This window comes from Scyliorhinus torazame, chromosome 5 (assembly GCF_047496885.1).
Source record: "Scyliorhinus torazame isolate Kashiwa2021f chromosome 5, sScyTor2.1, whole genome shotgun sequence".
NCBI lineage: Eukaryota > Metazoa > Chordata > Chondrichthyes > Carcharhiniformes > Scyliorhinidae > Scyliorhinus > Scyliorhinus torazame.
This window is the reverse complement of record NC_092711.1, coordinates 155,125,436-155,146,093: the sequence shown is the minus strand read 5'-3', so window position 1 is coordinate 155,146,093 and position 20,658 is coordinate 155,125,436. Positions and strand designations below refer to the sequence as shown.

General features: G+C 46.7%; 1 long non-coding RNA gene across 1 annotated transcript; it reads right to left on the bottom strand.

Annotated features, from left to right (window-relative positions):
- Nucleotides 1-5,728: 5,728 nt before the first annotated feature.
- LOC140420169 (uncharacterized) lies at nt 5,729-14,623 on the bottom strand. The gene is made up of 2 exons (XR_011946219.1): nt 14,521-14,623; nt 5,729-11,677 (listed from the first exon to the last, which is right to left on the bottom strand). It is a non-coding gene; the product is annotated as an uncharacterized lncRNA (long non-coding RNA).
- Between the last annotated feature and the right edge of the window lie 6,035 nt (nt 14,624-20,658).

Sequence of the window (20,658 nt, the reverse complement as noted above, 5' to 3'; positions counted from 1 at the left end):
TGCCAACATGGACAATTTCACATTTTCCCACAATGTTCTCCATTTCCCAGATCTTTTCCCACTCACGTAACTTATCTATATCCCTTCGTAGTTTCATGTCCCCTTCACAATTTACTTACCTACCTACCTTTGCAACATTGGAACATAGGAGCAGGACTTGGCCATTCAGCCCGTCGAGCCTGCTCCACCATTCAACACGATCATGGCTGACCATCCACTTCAATGCCTTTTCCCCCACACTATCCCCATATCCCTTTGTGTTATTGGGATTTAGAAATCTGTCAGCCTCTGCTTTAAACACACACAGTGACTGAGCTCCCACAGCCCTCTGGGGTGGAAAATTCCAAAGATTCACAACCCTCTGAGTAAAGAAATGTCTCCTCTGAGACCGGTCCTAAGTGGCTTCCCCCTTATTTTGAAATTGTGTCCCCTGGTTCTAGACTCCCCAACCAGGGGAAACACCTCACCTGCATCTCGCCTGTCTATTCCTTTATGGATTTTGTAGGTTTCATTGTGATCACTTCTCATTATTTGACACTAGAGAACACAGGCCAGGTTTCCCCAATCTCTCCTCTAAGGGCAGTCCTGCCACCCCCGGAACAAGTCTGGTGAACCTTGATTGCCCTTTCCCTCTGGCAACAAGGGCAGTAAAACTGCACACAGTGCTCCAGCTGCGGCCTGACCAAGGTTCTACACAACAGGTACATTCTGGACAGTCTCATGACTTTGCATTTATTTTATCCTGGATAGTATGGGGGAAGAGGTGGCCTAGTGGTATTGCTGCTGGACTAATAATCCAGAGACCCAGGTATTATTCTGGGGTTCGAATCCCACCAGGACAGATGGTGAAATTTGAATTCAATAAAAGTTTGGAATTCAAAGTCTAATGATGACCATGAAACTATTATCGATTGTTGTAAAAACCCATCTGTTTTACTAATGTCCTTCAGTGAAGGAAATCTGCCATCCTTACCTGGTCTGGCCCACATGTGACTCCAGAGCCACACAGATGTGGTTGACTTTTAACTGTCCCCCACTGTAATGACCTAGCAAGCCACTCAGTTCAAGGGCAATTATGATTGGGGAACAAATGCTGGCCCAGCCAGTGATGCCTACATCCCAAGAAAAAAGTTTTATCATACTACTACAGGTAGATCCAAAATAAATACATTTGTCTCGGTTCCATTGAGTCTACAGCACAGGGCCTGGCCAGTCGGCTCAATTGGTCTCTGTCTGTATTTATGCTCCACATGAGCCTCCACCCAGTCCTCTTCATCTCCCCCATCAGCATATCCTTCTATTCCTTTCTCCCTTGTCAAGATACAGGAGTATTCATGTTGTTCACCTCAACCACTCACTGTGGTAGTGAGTTCCACATTCTCACCACTCGCTGGGTAAAGAGGTTTCACTTGAAATCCCTATTGGATTATTGAACCCCTGAAAATGGATTGAAAATGCACGCAGCATTTGACAGAGATTGGATGAATTGTCAGCGCAGATGGGGCAGCATGGTGGCGCAGTGGTTAGCAGTACTGCCTCACGGTGCTGAGGTCCCAGGTTCGATCCTGGCTCTGGGTCACTGACATGTGTGTGCACATTCTCCCCGTGTTTGCGTGGGTTTCACCACCACAACCCAAAGATGTGCAGGCTAGGTGGATTGGCCACCCTAAATTGCCCCTTAATTGGACAAAATGAATTGGGTACTCTAAATTATAAAAAAAGAATTGCCAGCACGGATAAAGATAAATGTGTGTCCTGAAAGACATTACAGAGACTTGTTTGAAAGGTGACCAAGGCTGGAATCTAAATGCTGAAGGGTATTTGACATATTGGAATGCATGAAGCTCGGAAAAGATGATGGGATTGCTCCTGTTCATTAAGGATTATATTAGTTCAGTACTGAGAGATCAACTTAGCCTGAAAGTTCAGGGTGTGGAATCAGCTTTGCTCGAGATAAGAAATAATACGTTACAAGGTCTCATGTGAGTAGTTAATGGGCCTCCTAACAGTAGTTACATTGTAGCTAGTGTGTACAGGAAGTATTAAATAAGGCTTGTAATTAATGTACCACAATAATCATGGGTGACTTCAATCGAATATAGATTGGGAGAGTCAGATAGGCAGAGATAGCCTGGAACATCGGTTAATAAAGATTTTTGGGGAGAATTTCTTGGAGCAGTTCCTTCTGGAGCCAACCAGGGAGCAGTCTATCCTAGACCTCCGTGTGCAGTGAGACAGGCTTAATCAATAAATATGTGGTGATGGAGCATCTATGTAACAGTGATCATAATACTGCACATTCTCCCGTGTCTGCATGGGTTTCGTCCGGGTGCTCCGGTTTCCTCCCACAAGTCCTGAAAGACGTGCTGGTAGGTAATTTGGACATTCTGAATTCTCCCTCTGTGTACCTGAACAGGCGGTGGAATATGGCGACTAGGGGCTTTTCACAGTAACTTCATTGCAGTGTTAATGCAAGCCTACTTGTGACAATAAAGATTATTATGTAAGTCAATGTTTATTCATTTTAATAGTTCGGTTTTAGTTATGTTCAGTTATCACAGAATCAAAGTGTATGAATCAATTCACTCAATACGGTATCTCACTCTGAGTCTCTGTATTCAGGTGCACTCGTCCTTGACAAGTGACTTGTGCCATATTGTCTTCGGCCAAAGTAGGTTTAATTTTATGGTTTTACCACAAGACTAATGATGAATGAGAATCTCTGTTATTGCAGGATTTGACTAAACAGCTGGCTTGTAATGCAGAACAAGACCAGCAGCGCGGGTTCAATTCCCGTACCGGCTCCCCGAACAGGCGCCGGAATGTGGCGACTAGGGGCTTTTCACAGTAACTTCATTGAAGCCTACTTGTGACAATAAGCGATTATTACTACTACGTGTCGATGCTAGAGAAATGCTGTCTTAAATTGTATTTGCTTTTTAACTTATTGCAAAAGAGTCACTTTCCTTCAAATTGTACAACAGATTTTCTGCATTATTGTGGTTTTATCAGTTCCTGTAATGGTGTTGTAGTTATGTCGTTTCTGTGACTTTTATTTCTTGTGAACATGTAATTTATGAACAGAAAATGATATTTTGTAACGTGTATCTTGCTACTTGAACTGTAGCACACCGATCACCGTTACAAATTTATTTTGTGTTCAGTAGGAATTGCTGTATTAGTTTAAGTTTGTGTATCTTGTGCACTTTCAGTTATTTGTATTTAAGTAACTTGCTTCAGTCATTGACAATCACTAAGTTACACATGACACCTGAAGATGTATCATCTCAGCACGGTGGCACAATGGCTAGCACAACCTCTTCACAGCACCAGGGACCCGGGTTCAATTCTGGCCTTGCGTCAATGTCTGTGTGGAGTTTGCATGTTGTCCCTGTATCTGCGTGGGTTTCTTCTGGGTGCTCCGGTGTCCTCCAACAGTCCAACGGTGTGCAGGTTAGGTGGGGTTATGGGGATAGGGTGGGGGAGTGGGCCGAGATAAGGTGCTCTTTCAGAGGGCCGGTGCAGACTTGATGGGCTGAATGGCCTCTTTCTGCACTCTAGAGATTCAGTGGTGCTATGGTATCAGTTAGGACGATGAGCCTGACGAATATTAATCATGAGAAAGTGACACCACAATGAGAAAGTGACATCACACATCAGCAAGGTGACCGATATCCTTCAGAGACCAATCAGACATTGATCGTACCCCATTTAACCAATCAGGGACTGATCATGGGCTGCTTGGGCCAATCAGAACCACAGGATACTACCAGCCATGCGTAGAGGTAGGTACTAGAAAGGGTTAATGAGCTACAATTTTCTGGAGCTCGGTGCACAACACAACATGAAGCAAGAGGATAGACTTCAGCCAATAGAACAAGAGACAGCTCCACAGTCACCTGGAAGCTGAGAGCTGGTGATCCAGAGTGAACGGACTGATCCACTGCCTTTGTTAATTATTGTGATTTTGTACTTATTACAATTAACTTAATAAATTCTGTGACAACATTCTTGTACCCGGAATGGTCTGCAACTAGTCAGGATCTGCAGGTAACTTTCACAACACAGTCTGACGTGTAATTGATTTGAGTGTTACAATTGAGATTGGATCCAAACCCGGATCTTACAATAGGATCAAATTTCACATTCCTGCACTAAGTGATGGCTTTTGTAAACTCCTTTTACAAGATATTAGAAGGGGAGGAGTTACAGACAGAAATTTCACACCAAACATCACATCAAGATGTGACAGAGTCACTCGATTCATGGGAGCTGAATATCATCGACCTTTGAATTTAGAATGAGAAATGTTCGTCTGTTCTTCTGCTGAAAGAGATTTTTAAACATCACTCAGTGTACAGACACTGAGACAGGCTCATCCGAGTGAGGCATCACTAAAAAAATCCATTTTATATTTTGCAGCTCACCCAAAGATGGAAATTTCAATGCACATTTCTCCATCTTGTATTTTTTAATGTTTTGTTTGCCCGTTAAATATCCTCGACCTCTGGATGTTTCATTACAGAACTCAGCTCGAAGACATCAAAACTTGTATCCGGCCTTGCCTGTGTGCCCCATTCGTCAATTCAACTTTGCAGCAGCTCAGTCCCAGCTTTGGAAACATCTTTATCTTTCTGTGAGGCCCCGGCCCCATTGACTGTGACAGGGTTCATACTGTCGCCCTGAGATTGTTGATGTAAAGTCACGTCAGACCCACACTGCCCGATTTCCAATCCAATTTATTTAAAGGTCCCAGAAGCCTGACTCCAGCCTTAAATGTTGTTCTGATCCTGTCAGTAACATTATTTTGGAACTCACTAGTACCACCACATAGGTAGTCATCAACATGCATCATAAAGATGCCCGAGAGTTTCCTGCCATGGTACCAATAAAGCACGGCAGCCTCTGCCTTCAGGTAGAGACAACCCGACTTGAACAAAACTGATCTAACTGAGAAGTGCCATACACTCTGAAACATTGTTCAAAACATAGACAAACTTGAACTTCTTCAGTCTTCCATACATCTGGCACCTTGGGAGGTTGCAGAAACACTGCCCTCTGGAGGTGATCCCCCAGCGCAAATGCAGCTTTTATGTTTCTTGACTGAAAGTTCTGGGAAAATGTCACGAAAAGGGCCAAAAAAATTTCAAAATTACCTTTCCCACTGTGGGCAAGTCCACTCTGACCTCTTTATCGCCCAAAGCTTCTTCAAATCCCCGCGCCACTAACCTCACCTTGGGCCTTATAAGTTCCATCTGGTTGGACCTTTTCTGTGCAGATCCATCGATGTGATGATGCTGGCTGACCCCGATCTGGGACCTCTGAACACACGCCAAACTCTGTCCAACTACCAAATCTTTCTGTTTCGCCTCCCGTACGGCTTTATCCCCTCATTTTTCGGCAGCTACAAAACCCTCTTGGTCACGGGGACTTCGGCATTGCCCCCAAACACATCCTTGGTGTAAAACCGACAATTCCCTGCCTGAAATGTTCCAGTTATTGAAATTACATTGAATGAATGTCAAAGAAACAGACCAGAAACAGCTCCCTGAGGTTTTGAGGAGTCCCCAGTGGTCAGTCAGACTGAACTAAACATGGGTGGTATAAAACAAACAATACTCACCCCGGTATCTGCTGTCCACGGGGACTTTCCTTTAACCAGAGCCGTCAGTGGATCCTGTTCCTGACACCAGGTTGTTGTGGGACAAATGTCACTCGGAGTCTAGAGTTGGTTAAAGTTGAGGAATCTTTATTACAAACATGCAGGGAATGCTTCAGCGAACCGAAGCATCTCAAGGAGTAGTTACAATAACTCACGTTTATACACAGTACAGTTGCTGCTGTTCTGTCTGCAGGTTAGTGGGAAAGTACAGGACGTCAAGGAAACAACTCGAAAACAGCTCACTTATTGGCTATAGTGACTTCATCTCTCACAAAACACATCTCGGAAAACAATAGCCAGACCAGTAATCCAGAGACCCAGGGTAATGCAATAGGGATCCAGGTTCGGCAGGTGGTGAAATTTAAATTAATTATAAATCTGCAACTAAAAGTCATCGATGACCATGAAAGCATTGTCGATAGTTGTAAAAACACATCTGGTTTCTTTTAGATCCACCTGTAGTGGGGGGAATAACACTATTTACTATCCAGGATAAAATAAATGTACTTCAGTCTTTGTGGATCATTCCAGTGGAAATGTGTTCTCCCCCAGGCTCAAAGAGCATCAGCCCACTGGAAGCAAAGTCGTGAGACCGGCCAGTCCAGCAGAAAGAAACCCTCCGACCCTCGCACTTCACCAAGTGTCAGAATGAACAAAGTTTGATTTGATTAAATTTATTCACATGCACCGAGGTACAGTGAAACGTATTGTTCTGTGTACAATACAGACAGATCATTTTATACATGAAAAAACATGGGACATATGATAAATACACAATTTGAATACGTCGACATCGGGTGAAGTATACGGGTCATTCAGGAGTCTGGTAACAGCGGAAAGAAGCTGTTTTGAATCTGTTATTGCGAGTTCTCAAACTTTTGTATCACCTGCCCAATGGAAGAGATTGGAAAAGAAAATAACCTCGGTGAAAGGGTCTTTGATTTTGCTGCCCACTTTCCCAAAGCAGCGGGAGGTGTAGACAGAGTCAATGGTTGGGAGGCGGGTTCGTGTGAGGGACTGGGCTGTGTTCACAACTCTCTGTAGTTTCTTACAGTCTTGGGCTGAGCATGTTGCCATACCAAGTGTCATGGGAGTGTCCCTTTAAGAAATGTTTTTGTCTTATCACATGGCTTCAGTGATGTCATTGTGTGGGTGGAGCTGGGCTGTGGCTCTGGGAGTTGGTTTTACTTCTGCTTTGGTTTGGGGCTGTTTTGTGGCTCTGAGTTTTTTGCTTTCGTTTTCACATTTTTGGCTACTGTACTCAGAAAGAGGAGTATTTTGGCCTGTCTCTATACCTTCATTTTAAAAGCGGTTTCCAGACTGCTTGATAACTTGAAAAGAAATAATTGCTTTCTGGAAGGAATTCAAACCTGTTGTTTTGGAAAGGAAACAAGAGCATCCATACCAGGTCTTGAGTGCTGTGTGCTGGGCCACACCTTTGAAAAGGAGGTACTGGTTTATGGGATCGTGTTATTAAATTGGAACAGTTAAAGGGGGGAATTTATTCAGGGTTATACATAGATTACTGTAGCTGTGTGGGGTATTTATGTTTGTAATTTATAAAAATGCTTACTGTGTGTGTTTATAAAAATGTGAACTAAATTCGTAGAATAAAGCTTGTTTTGATTAAAAGTGCTTGAGGCCTCTGTTGAATAACCCCTGAAAGGCAGCCCTTGTGCTCATCGGAACCAAAATCAATAAACAATTGTAGGTCAGGTGAACTCCATGATCTACTTTGGAGTTTTCTGGCCCATAACACAAGCTGTGATGCAGCCAGATAAGATGTTTTCTATGGTGCTCCTGTAAACATTGGTAAAAGTCAATGCTAATAATCTTTATAATTATCACAATTAGGCTTACATTAACACTGCAATGAAGTTACTGTGAAAATCCATAGTCGCCACACTCTGGCGCCTGTTCGGGTTCACGGAGGGAGAATTCAGAATGTCCAATTCATCTAACAAGCACGTCCTTTGGGACTTGTGGGAGGAAAACGGAGCACCCAGAGGAAACCCACGCAGACACGGGGAGAACATGCATACCCCACACAGACAATGACCCAAACGGGAATCAAACCTGGGACACTGGCGCTGTGAAGCAACAATGCTAACCACTGTGTTACCGTGCCGCCCATGTGGCAATCAATGTGGGCATGCTGAATTTCATTAGTTTCCTGAGGAAGTATATGTTTCCTGGTCATAGCGTTGATGTGGGTGGACCAGGACAGAATGCTGGTGATGTGCACACCTCGGAATTTGAAGCTGCTAACCATCTCCACCTCAGCCCCATTAATGCAGACAGGGGTGTGTACGATACTTCACTTCCTGAAGTCAATGACCAGCTTCTTAGTTTTGCTGACATTTAGGGAGAGATTGTTGTCATTACACCATGCCACTAGGTTCTCTATCTCCCTCCTGGACTCTGTCTCATCGTTGTTTGATATCTGACCCATTACGTCGTGTCATCAGCAAACTTGTAGATAGAGCAGGAGCAGATTTTGCCACACAGTCATGTGTATAACGAGTGTAGTAGGGGGCTAAGTACACAGCTTTGTGGGCCCCGGTATTGAGGATTATCGTGGAAATGTTTGAGATCCCAACCACTACGGTCGTGTTATCAGCAAACATGTGGATGGATTTGGAGCCAAATTTTGCCATGCAGTCGTGTGTGTGTATAGGGAGTGCAGCCTTGTGGGGCTCCTGAATTGAGAACCATTGTGGAGGAGGTGTTGTTATTCATCTTTACTGATTGTGGTCTATGGGTCAGAAGGTCGAGGATGCAGTTGCAGAGGGAGGAGCCTAGTCCAAAGTTTTGGAGTTTTGATATGAGCTTGGCTGGGATTATGGTGTTGAAGGCGGAGCTGTAGTCAATGAATAGGAGTCTGACGTAGGAGTCCTTGTTGTCGAGATGCTCCAGGGGCGAGTATAGGGTCAGGGAGATGGCTTCTGCTGCGGACCGGTTGTGGCGGTATGCGAATTGCAGTGGATCAAGGAATGCTGAGAGTATGGAGTAGATGTGTCCAACATCTCGAAGCAATTCATAATGATCGATGTCAAGGCCACTGGATGATAGTCATTGAGGCACGTTGCCTGATTCTTCTTTGGCACTACTATGATGGTGGTCTTCTTGAAGCAGATGGGAACCTTGGAACAGAGGAGGGAGAGGTTGAGGATGTCCGCAAACACACCTGCCAGTTGGTCCGTGCAGGATCTGGGTGCACGACCTGGGACCCCGTCAGGACCTGTCGCTTTCCGAGGGTTCACTTTCAAGAAGGCCGATCTGACTTCGGAGGCTGTGACGGTGGGTATGGGTGTGTCTAAGGCTGTTGGGACAGTTGACAACGGTTTGTTGGTTTCCTGCTCGAAACAAGCATCAAATGCATTGAGTTTGTCGGGAAGGGGTGCGCTGTTGCTGAAGATTCTACTCGGCTTTGCTTTGTAGCCCATTATGTTGTTTAAGCCCTGCCACAACCGACGAGAGTCCCTGTCGTTACTCTGCGACTCCAGATTAGTTTGGTATCGTCACTTGGGAGTCCGTGATGGCTTTGCGGAGGTCATATACAGATTTCTTGAAAATGTCAGGGTTGCCTGCCTTGAACACCTTCAGTCGGGAGTGAATCTCCCAATGAAACCATGGATTCTGGTTGGGTAATGTACATACTACCTTCTTTTGCACGCAATCTTCTACACATTTACTGATGAACTCTGTGATGGTGCTGGCATACTCATTTAGGTTGGCTGCTGAGTTAACATAGTGCAGAAGGAGGCCATTCGGCCCATCGAGTCGACACCTTCCCACTTAAGCCCTCACTTCCACCCTATCGCTGTAACCCAATAACCCCTCCTAACCTTTTTTGGTCACTTAAGGCAATTTAACATGGCCAATCCACCTAACCTGCACGTCTTTGGACTGTGGGAGGAAACCGGAGCACCTGGAGGAAACCCACGCAGAAACAGGGAGAACGTGCAGACTCCGCACAGACAGTGACCCAGCAGGGAATCGAACCTGGGACCCTGGCGCTGTGAAGCCACAGTGCTATCCACTTGTGCTACCGTGCTGCCCTTGTTCTTGAATATGGTCCAGTCCACTGACTCCAAGCAGTCGCGTAGGAGCTCTTCCGTTGCATTGACCTTCTTAACCGGATTCTCCCGTTAAGATTCTGCTTGTATGCGGGGAGACGGAGCACCGTATTGTGGTCCGATTTTCCGAAGTGCGATTAGGGGATGGATCATCAGGCGCCCTTGATGTTTGTGTAGCAGTGGTCAAGGATGTTGGGGTCCCTGTTGGGACAGGGGATGTGTTGGTGGAATTTTGGCAGTACACTCTTGAGGTTGGCCTGGTTAAAGTCCCCGGCCACGATGGACAAGGCCGCCGGGTATTCTGCTTCATTGTTATTTATAGCGGTGTACAATTCATCAAGTGGCGTCTTCACTTCCGCCTGGGGTGGGATGTAGACCGCTGTGATGATGGCAGAAGTGAACTCCATGGAAGGTAGTATGGACGGTACTTCACAGTCGGGTATTCCAGGTCCAGGCAGCAGTAGCTCCCTAGGGTCGCCACGTCCGAGCAGCAGGAGTTGACGAGGAGGCAAACCCCTCCACCCACTCCAGGTTCAGTCCTGGATGTGATTAACAGCAGGAATAACAGCAGAATCCAACCCAACACCACTTGAGAACCCTTTGGTGTCTCAGCGTGTTGGACGACGTAGCGAATCCCTCCCCGCAGTGAGAGCAGGTGAATGGCTTCTTTCCAGTGTGAACTTGCTGGTGTCTCCGCAATGTGGATGATGTTTGAAACCACTTTGTGCAGTGAGAGCATCTGAACAGTTTCTCCTCAGTGTGAATGCGCTGGTGGGACATCAGTACCTGAGAGCTTTTAAACCCACTCCCACAGTCGGAGCATTTAAAGGGTCTCTCATTGGTGTGAGTGACATTGTGGCTCAGCAAGTGATGATTGAGTGAACGTGCTCTCCCCGGTGTGACCTCGCTCGTGTTTCATCAGGTTGGATGAGGTTCTAAACCTCTTGGTGCAGTGAGAGCAGCTGAACGGTCTCTCCTCAGTGTGATCGCGCTGGTGGGACATCAGTAGCTGAGAGCTTTTGAAACCCCTCCTGCAGTCAGAGCATTTAAAGGGCCTGCTCTTGGTGTGAGTGACATTGTGGTTCAGCAGGTTGGATAATTGAGTGAATCCCATATCACACACAGTGCAGATGAATGGCCTCTCCCCGGTGTGAATTCGCTGGTGTGTCTGCAGGTGGGATAACCGAGTGAATCCCTTCCCACACACAGTGCAGGTGAATGGCCTCTCCCCGGTGTGAACTCTCTGGTGTCTCTGCAGGTGGGATAACCGAGTGAAGCCCTTCCCACAGTCAGAGCAGGTGAACGGCCTCTCCCCAGTGTGAACTCGTTCGTGTCTCCGCAAGTTGCCTATGTCAGTAAATCCCTTTTCACACTGAGAGCAGGTGAAAGGCTTCTCTCCATTGTGACTGCGTTGATGCCTTTCCAGCTTGCATGGGGCTGTGAATCCTTTCCCACACACAGAGCAGGTGAACGGCCTCTCTCCAGCGTGACTGCGTTGATGCCTTTCCAGCTCGTACGGGCCTTTGAATCCCTTCCCACAGTCTTCACATTTCCATGGTTTCTCCATGGTCCGGGAGATCTTGCTTCTCACCGTGTTGGACGATCAGTTGAAGCCTCGTCCACACACAGAACACGTGTACAGTCACTCCCTGATATGAATGGTGTGGTGTTTTTTCAGGTTGTGTAACTGGTTAAAGCTCTTTCCACAGTCAGTGCTCTGTAACAGTCTCACACGGGTGTGTGTGTGTGTGTCTCAGTGCTTTTCCAGACACACTGATGTTTAAAATCTCTTGAAGCAGACAGAGTAGACAAACATTTCTCGTTCTGGATTCAAAAGCCGATGATATTCAGTTCCCAAGAATTGAGTGACTCAGTCAGTTCTTGACGTGATGTTTAGTTTGAGATATCGGCCCAAAACTCCTCTCGTTCGAACTTCCTGCAAAAAGATTTTACAAAAATCATCATTGTCAGTACAGGATAGAAAGTCAGAACAAACAATTCTAGTTTCTATCGAACATTTTTTCCTCTCTCTTTCCCTCAAATACTCTATATCTCAATCTCACACACTCTCCCTCCATTCTCACTCTCCTGTATCTAATATTCACCCTCCCAATTCTTATGAAGGTGCTGATTGATGCTGTTCAACAAATCTAAACTCACTACAACCTGCACAAGAGTAGAGACTCTCCATCTAACTATATTTACGGATTAGAGATGGGGTGAATCTGAGGAAGAATTTTATTTAGTCATGCAGTGCTCATGACCAAAAACCCTCTGCCCACAAGGGTTGTGGAAGTCTAGATAGAACATAGAATTTACAGTGCAGAGGGAGGCCATTAGCCCATCGAGTCTGCATCGGCTCTTGGAAAGAGCACCCTACCCAAGCCCACATCTCCACCCTATCCCCATAACCCAGTAACCCCACCCAACACTAAGGGCAATTTTTTAGACACTAAGGGCAATTTCGCATGGCCAATCCACCTAACCTGCACATCTTTGGACTGTGGGAGGAAACCGGAGCACCCGGAGGAAACCCACGCATACACGGGGAGAACGTGCAGACTCCGCACAGACAGTGACCCAAGCCGGGAATCGAACCTGGGACCCTGGAGCTGTGAAGCAATTGTGCTAACCGCTATGCTACTGTGCTGCCCATAATCAATAATTGATCAAGATGATCAATAATTCAAAATAAAATAGGATGGGCACTTGCGGAAAATAGGTTTTCAGGGGAACAGGGATACCGAGGGGGAATGGGGCTGAATGGATTACTGTACAGAGAGTCAGCATTGACTTGTGTTACCAAATGGATTCGGTCAGTGCTGCAATGACTGTATGACTGGAAATATATATTGTAGGCACAGTACTATATTACAAAACTAGAATAAGACATATTTTATTACAGAACCATCAATAATATATCTAATACATTCCATATAACAACATATCTCTGCCCGATATTACATTTCTAAAAAAATCATTTGCGGGATGTTGGATTCGCTGCTTCGGCCAGCATTCATTGCCCATCCATAGTTGCCCTTCAGAAGGTAGTAGTGAGCCGCTGCAGTCCTTGAGGTATAGGTACATCCTTGTGCTGTTACGGAGGGTGTTCCAGGATGATGTCCCAGCAACAGTGGAGGAACGGCAATATATTTCCAATTCAGGGTGGTGAGTGACTTGGAGGGGAACCTCCAGGTGGTGGGGTTCCCAGGTATCTGCTGCTCTTGTTCTTTTAGATGGTAGTGGTCATGGGTTTGGAAGGTGCTGTGTATGAAACCTTGGTGAGTTACTGCAGTGCACCTTGTAGATGGTACACACGGCTGCCACTGTTCATCAGTGTTGGAAGGTTTGTATGCTTGTGGAAGGTGGAGCAATCAAGCAGACTGCTTTGTCCTGAATTGTGTTGAGCATTGTTGGAGCTGCACTCATCCAGGAAAGTAGAGAGTATTCCATTACACTCCTGACTTGTGCCTTGTAGATGATGGACAGGCTTTGGGAGGTCAGGAGGTGCATTACTCGCCATAGGATTCCTAGTCTTTGACCTAGCCCCGTATTAATATGGCTGGTCCAGTTCAGTTTCTAGTCAATGGTAACCCCCAGGACGTTGGTTGTGGAGGATTCAGCGATGGAAATGCCACTGAATGTCAAGGGGCACTGGTTACATCCTCTCTTGTAGGAGATGGTCATTGCCTGGCAGTTGTGTAGCACAAATGTAACTTGCCACTTCAGCCCAAGTCTGGATATTGTCCAGGTCTTACTGAATTTGGACATGGACTGCTTCAATATCTGAGGAGGCACGAATGGTGCTGCACATTGTTTGTCGATGACTGCACATCACCACTTTTCACCTTTTGATAGAAGGGTGGTTAGTAATGAAGCAGGTGAAGTTGGTTGGGCTGAGGAAATTGCCCTGAGGAACCCCTGCAGTGATGCCCTGGAGCAGAGATGATTGACTTCCAATCACCCCAACCATCTTCCTTTGTGCCAGGTATGACTCCAACCAGCGGAGTTTCCCCCCTGATTCCCATTGACTCCAGTTTAGCTCGGGCTCCTTGATGCCATACTCGGTCGAATGCTGCCTTGATGTCAAGGACAGTCACTCTCACCTCACCTCTGACATTCAGCTCTTTCATCCGTGTTTGAACCAAGGCTGTAATGAGATCAGGGGCTGAGTGACCCTGGCGGAATCCAAACTGAGCGTCTGCGAACAGGTTATTGCTCAGTAAAGTGCTATTTGATTGCACTGTTGATGACTCCTACCATCAGTTTGCTGATGATGGAAATAGACTGATAGGAAAGTAATTGGCTGGGTTACATATGTCCTGTTTACTGTCCCCTTAAATGTCAGCCATCTCTTGGGGAAAGCAACCCTTTATCCTGGCCTTATCTCTAGCTTCCTGAGATTTCTCCGTGACCCTTCAACTGTTGCTTTACAGCGGCAGGTTCTATTCCTGGCTTGGGTCACTGTCTGTGCGGACTCTGCACGTTCTCCTCGTGTCTGCGTGGGTTTCCTCCGGGTGCTCCGGTTCCCTTGTGAACTTGTTAATTGTGAACATTAGGAAAGAGACCATCCTTTTAGCCAGACAAATAAATGTGTCAAGCTGAGGGAGCAAAGGATGTCAATGTCTTTAAGAGAGAGAGAGAGAGAGACCTGGGCCAAGCTTTGCAGAGTCTGCACCCTCCCTGGATTCACTTCCTTTCCCTTCAGTCGCTGTAAGTGACCAATTGAAGGTCAGAATAAGAAAAGAAATGGTGGAGAAAAGAAAGTGTTTTACTCACAGATGTTGGAGACAGGAGTCTGTGTGCAGCTCAAGCTCATTCAGGCGTGCAGGAACAACAGCTTTGCTCGGCAAAAACCTCCATGTCCAGCTTCCGGAATGAGACAATGGGGGAGCTCTGATTAGTGGAGGAGCAGTGTCCTTCCGGTCCTCCAATCTTCCCATTGGTCACAACTCAGCAGTAAGGTCTGCGGATGTGAGCTCACGTGCACATGCGCAGCTGCCCCTGTCGCTCAGACATGCGCAGTCCCGGGCCAGGGGAGAGGGAATCATCGATAGCTGGAGCTGTCAGTCGGTTGGATGGAAACCGCCTCAAGGATGTGTTGGGGGAGGGGGGAACAAAGGGTGGGCGCGGGGCTCCCGTGTCTGCGCGCTGGGCGTGTGCACTCAAACGCAATGACGTCACTGCGGAGCGGAATTATTCCTTTTGGCTGATTTGGAGGACGAGCTCCTTTGTGATGTCAGCATGTGGAGGTTGGACAGAGTTTCAGACGGAAACTTCGTCCTCTGGGCAACATCTGGCAGCAAATCAGTGTCTCCCCCTTTCATAAGGTCATAATGTGGAGATGCCGGCGTTGGACTGGGGTGAGTACAGTAAGAAGTCTTACAACAGGTTAAAGTCCAACAGGTTTGTTTCAAACACAAACACTAGCTTTCGGAGCACTGCTCCTTCACCTGAGAAAGGAGCAGTGCTCCGAAAGCTAGTGTTTGAAACAAACCTGTTGGACTTTAACCTGGTGTTGTAAGACTTCTTAATAAGTTCATAAGATACAGGAGCAGAATTAGGCCATTTGGCCCATCGAGTCTGCTCTGCCATTCGATGATGGGCGATCTCATCCTGGCCTTATCTCTACCGTCCTGAGATTTCACCGTGACTCTTCAACCCAATTAAAAATCTGTCTAACTTCTCCCTAAATTTACTCACTGTCCCAGCTCCACCGCACTCTGGGATCGTGAATTCCACAGATTCACAGCCCTTGCGGGAAGAAGCTTCTCCTCAACTGTTTTGAATTTGCTCCCTCTTCTCGTTCTAGAATGCCCCACAAGAGGCAGCAGCTGCTCCAAGTCTACTTTATCTTTCCATTTCTTTTCTCATTGGGGGGAGTTGGTGACTTGCAGCAGCTGAAGAGAAAGGAAGTGAATCCAGTTTGTATGTTGCACACATTTTGAGTTCAGTAATATAGACATATTTCTGTCTGGCAGTCTGCATGTAGAATTTCAGGCCTCTGTGCAGGACGGGAAGCAGTGAGCATGGATTTGTCAATCGGACTGAATCAGCACCTTTAGAGAATTGGGAGGATAAATATTATATACAGCATAGTGAGAATGGAGAAAGAGTGTGTTGGATGGCGATTTACAGCTTTTGAGGAATGAGAGAGGAAAGAATGTTTCATAGGAACTAGAATTGTCTGTTCTTATTTTCCATTTGTGAATACATTTTACATGATATTAGACGATGATTTGCAGAAAAAAAGACTTCAGGATTTGGAAGAGTCACTTGATTATGGGCGGCATGGTATCACAGTGGTTAGCACAGTTGCTTTACAGTGCCAAGGTGCCAGGTTCAATTCCTGGCTTGGGTCACTATCTGTGCGGAGTCTGCACGTTTTCCTCGTGTCTCCATGGGTTTCCTCCGGGTGCCCCAGTTTCCTCCCACAAGTCCCGAAAGGTGTGCTGTTAGGTAATTTGGACATTCTGAATTCTCCCTCTGTGTACCTGAACAGGCGCCAGAATGTGGCGACCAGGGGCTTTTCACGGTAACTTCATTGCAGTGTTAATGTAAGCCTACTTGTGACAATAAAGATTATTATTATTATATCCAGACCTGAATATCATCAGGAGAACCAACACTGCAAAAGACACTTCTGGGGTTAAGGATTGCAAGTCAGGCAAAGGAATAGAATAGAAGTAAACACAGGAACGAAGAGTCACATTGGACTGGTTCCAGGAGAATTGAGTGACAACTTCAGCGACGTTACCATGGAGTGTGATTTTTGATTGTGTTAAAAGTAAAAGGGCAACATTCTATTTATAATTTACGGGATACATTCCATTTTTAATAGTGTTTAGGCATTGTTGTTTCTAGTTTGTATGTTGCAGGAAAAGTCATAAAACTTGAAGTTTTTGTCTTATGAATTTGTTCACTGGGTTTACAGTTTATTTTTTTTAATTACTGATCTTTACAGAGATCTTGCACAGTTGGTTTAGAGCCACAAGTTTCAACTTCTCATTTAAGCCTCAGACAACTGGCTGTCTCTCTATTGAGCTGAGGGCTGGAGATGCTGTGACCTCTTGTAGGAGCTGGAATCAGTAGAAAGAAGAACATTTGTTTCTCTTTTTTCGAAAATATTTTATTAAGGCATTTATAATTGCAACAATTTTAACCATCGGGTATCAAAAGGAACAAAACAAGATAAACAACACACCCATCCAGTAACAAACCCCAGCCAACATGGCTTACAAACAGGACCTCCTTCCCCAGCCCCCCCTTTCCACTGGTCTTCCTAACCTTACTCAAACCCCCATGCCCCCCCTCCCCCCCCCCCCCCCCCACCCCTGCTGACAGCTTAATTTTTCTTGAAGAAGTCAATGAATGACAAACCCCTGTAGCGATCCCCTCAAGGCGAACTTGATTTTCTCAAGTTTGAGAAACCCCGTCATGTCACTAACCCATAACCCCGACCTCGGGGGTTCCGAGTCCCTCCATCCGAGTAGGATCCGTCTCTGGGCCACCAGAGGTAAAGGCCAGAACATCGGCCTCTCCCACCCCCTGGGCTCCCGGATCTTCTGACACATCAAAGATCGCCACCTCTGGACTCAGAACCACCTTCGCCTTTAATACTTCTGACATGAGGTCAGCAAACCCCTGACAGAAACCTCTCAGCCTCGGACATGCCCAGAACAAATAAATATGGTTCACAGGTCCGCCCGCACATTGCCCACACCTATCTTCCACCCCCTCAAAGAATCTGCTCATCCGCTCCCCCATTCTGTGCGCTCTATGGACCACCTTGAATTGTATTATGCTGAGCCTGGCACAGGACGAGGATGCATTGACTCGCCTCAGGGCTTCCTCCCATAATAACTAACCAGGTAATATGTTGTGATGAGGGTTCAGAAACAGACCCTGGGTACATGAGTTCACTGAAGCTGTGGACTTGTCAGTTGCCCAGTGGAACCAGGCGTCCAACAGCCACAGAGACCTGTAATATTGGACACTGGGTTTAACCCTGTTCTGTATTAAACAGACCTATCTGATACTGGGTAATTATGATATAGTTAATCTGACCCTTAATTCATTCAATTCCAAAAGTGAATCATATTAATTCAAGTGCAATGACTACCTTGTCCATCTGTCAATAAAGTGGTGTCAGTTCATGCATATCGTGTCGGAACTCAATTTCATTACTTATTTTTGTTACTGACTAGACTGTCTCTCTCTCTCTCCTCTCTCTCTCTCCAGCCTCTCGCAGTCTCTGGTGTTCCTCTCTCTCTCAGCTGCCTCTCAGTCTCTGTTATCAGTGCTTAGGAAGGCAGGTGGGAAAGTTTCCTTTGGTAGCCGATGGCCGAGAATATAAGAACAGGGAGATTGTGCTGGAACTGTTTAAAACACCAATTAGACCACAGACGGAGCACTGTGGACAGTTCTGGTCACCACATTACAGGAAGGATGTGATCACACGAGAGAGGCTGCAGAGGGGATTTATGATGATGTTACCCAGGATGGAGAATTTTAACTATGAGGAAAGATTGGAGAGGCTGGGGTTGTTCTCGTTGGAACAGAGGAGGCTGAGGGGAGATTGAATTGAGTTGTGTGTAATTCTGAGGGGCTCAGATAGAGTGAATATTTCCCTCAGCAGAGCCCAACCCCTGCATGAAGTCGCTGGTGTGTCAGGAAGTGGGATGAGTGAGTGACTCTCTATCTGCACAGAGAACATGTAAACAGCAGCTCCCCAGTTTGAACTCGCTGGTGTGTCAACAGGCTGGAGGATTGGCTGAATTCCTTCCCACACCTGGAACATTTTTCAATGTCCTCTCCCCAGTGCCAGCAGGCTGCCTGACTGAGAGAACCTCTGTCCACAGACAGCAGATGAATGGCCTGTTGTTAATATGGAGATGCTGGTGTCATATTGATATTGTTCATTCTGGGGACTTCCGATGACATGTCGGTGGATGTCACTCGTTAGGTGGCTCTTGCGAGAGCCTCTGATTTTAGGATGTTTATGCCCAGTTTTGGGACAGCTTTTAGATGAGTTGTTGAGGGAAGTCATAAGGAGGCTGACTAAGTCCCAGAGGAAAGGTGTTGGAAAGAAGGGGGTGAGCGAAGGTCCGCCAGCGAGTGCTGCTGTGAGTCCTGCAGGAAGGAAGATGGCGGGGGCTGGGTCATCGGGTGGGGCCGCTCCCCTCACCGGGGAAACTCTGACCGAGGTGATGTCAGAGCTTCAGACATAAGGAGATATTACCCCTTTGAACTGAATTGGCCACATTCCTCTCAGAGGTCTGTTCTATTCTCTGAGCCATCACCTATTTGTCCCGGTTGATCCTCCATTGTCGCTGAAACGGAATCTTAGATGCTTGGTTCTTATTCTCCTTCTGACCCGTGTCCCAGACAGGTCAAATTTACTCTACTTCGAACTGTTGAATTACATCTTTCTTCTAACTATAGACCCATTCGTCAGACATTGTAGTTAAAGGTGTCAACTCAGGTTCTGCTCGGCATTTCAAAATCTTTTCCATCAATGCATTGCAGACTCTAAATACGTCACCAGTCAAAAGGTACCAGGCCTCATTTCAATTTGACCAAGACTTTCCCATCATGCCTGCAATCAGTCATTTTAGCACAAACAGGGTCTTATCGCCACAGTGGAGTTTGAAAGGCTGTTTGCCAAGCATTTAGAGGTGCTTCGGAGGGGGATGACAGCTTCACTTTAGAGTGGGTGAAGGAGGCGATTGCCCTGGTAAAGGCGGCAGAGATGAAGACGTCGGTCGAAGTGTGGGAGCAAGGACAGAAGTTGAAGAGGGTGGAGGAGACACTGTCACAACACAGTGGCCAGTTTACCTCGATGGGCGAGGAGCTGTGGAGGGTGACGGAGGTCAACAATAGGCTCAGAGCTAAGATAGGGGACCTGCAGAACTGGTCAAGGAGGCAATGTGTGAGAATAGAGGGCCTGCCTGAGGGGGGGGAGGGGGGCCTGAGGCCGACCGAGTACTTTGCAACAATTTTTGCTGAGTTGATGGGGGAGGGGGAAGTACCCTCCGCTCCGAGTGGGACTGGTCACATTGGTCACTCAGGCCAACGTCTGGAGTGAATGAGCCACCAAGGGCGGTTATAGTCTGCTTCCACAGCTACCACGTGAAGGAGAAGGTTTTGAATAGGCACCCTTCGCAATGCCATGTAGGCACCCTGGCAGTGCCACCCGGGTGCCAGCCTGGCACCCTGGACTTCCCAGGTCACACTGTCAGGCTGGCAGGGGTATTGCCAGGGTACCACGCAGACAGTGGTATCAGGCTGGCATTTTGCTTGCACCGGGGACCAAGCCCGGGAGTGCACTGCCCATGTGCAGTGGTATGGGGAGGCCTGAGGACCCCCCTATAGGTGAGTTGGGACACTGGGGGGTCTGGGAGTCGAGTCAGGGAGTCAAGAGCTCGGGACACCATTTAGAAATGGCATCCCAATATCATGCTAAGTGCAGCCTTGGGTGGCATTCCCCACCAGAGCAGTAAAAGAGCAGAATGCCATTAGTTAGCTGATATGAAGTGGGAAGGTGTTGGTAGATGCAGATACCAAGATCTGACGGAGTAGTTGACAAGAAGGGGGTGGCCTTTGGACGGGTGAAGGGGGCATTGTACGGCAGCAGAGTGAGATTTGGAGTGGTCAACCTAGCAAAGCTGAGAGTCACTCATAACTCAAAGGACTTTTATTTTCAGGTGGTGGAGGTGGTAGAGGCATTCGTTAAGGCTGAAGGACTGAGATGAGAGTTGGGATTTGGGCTTGGTTGGTGGGACGGGGATTGTGTTCTATTATTGAGGGTTTTCTATTTGATTGGGGCTTTGTTTCTGACTCTTGAATGGGGGGGTTGTTTTTTTCCTTATGGGTGCGGTTCTGTATTGTTTCTTGGTTTCAGGGAGGTGGGTTTTG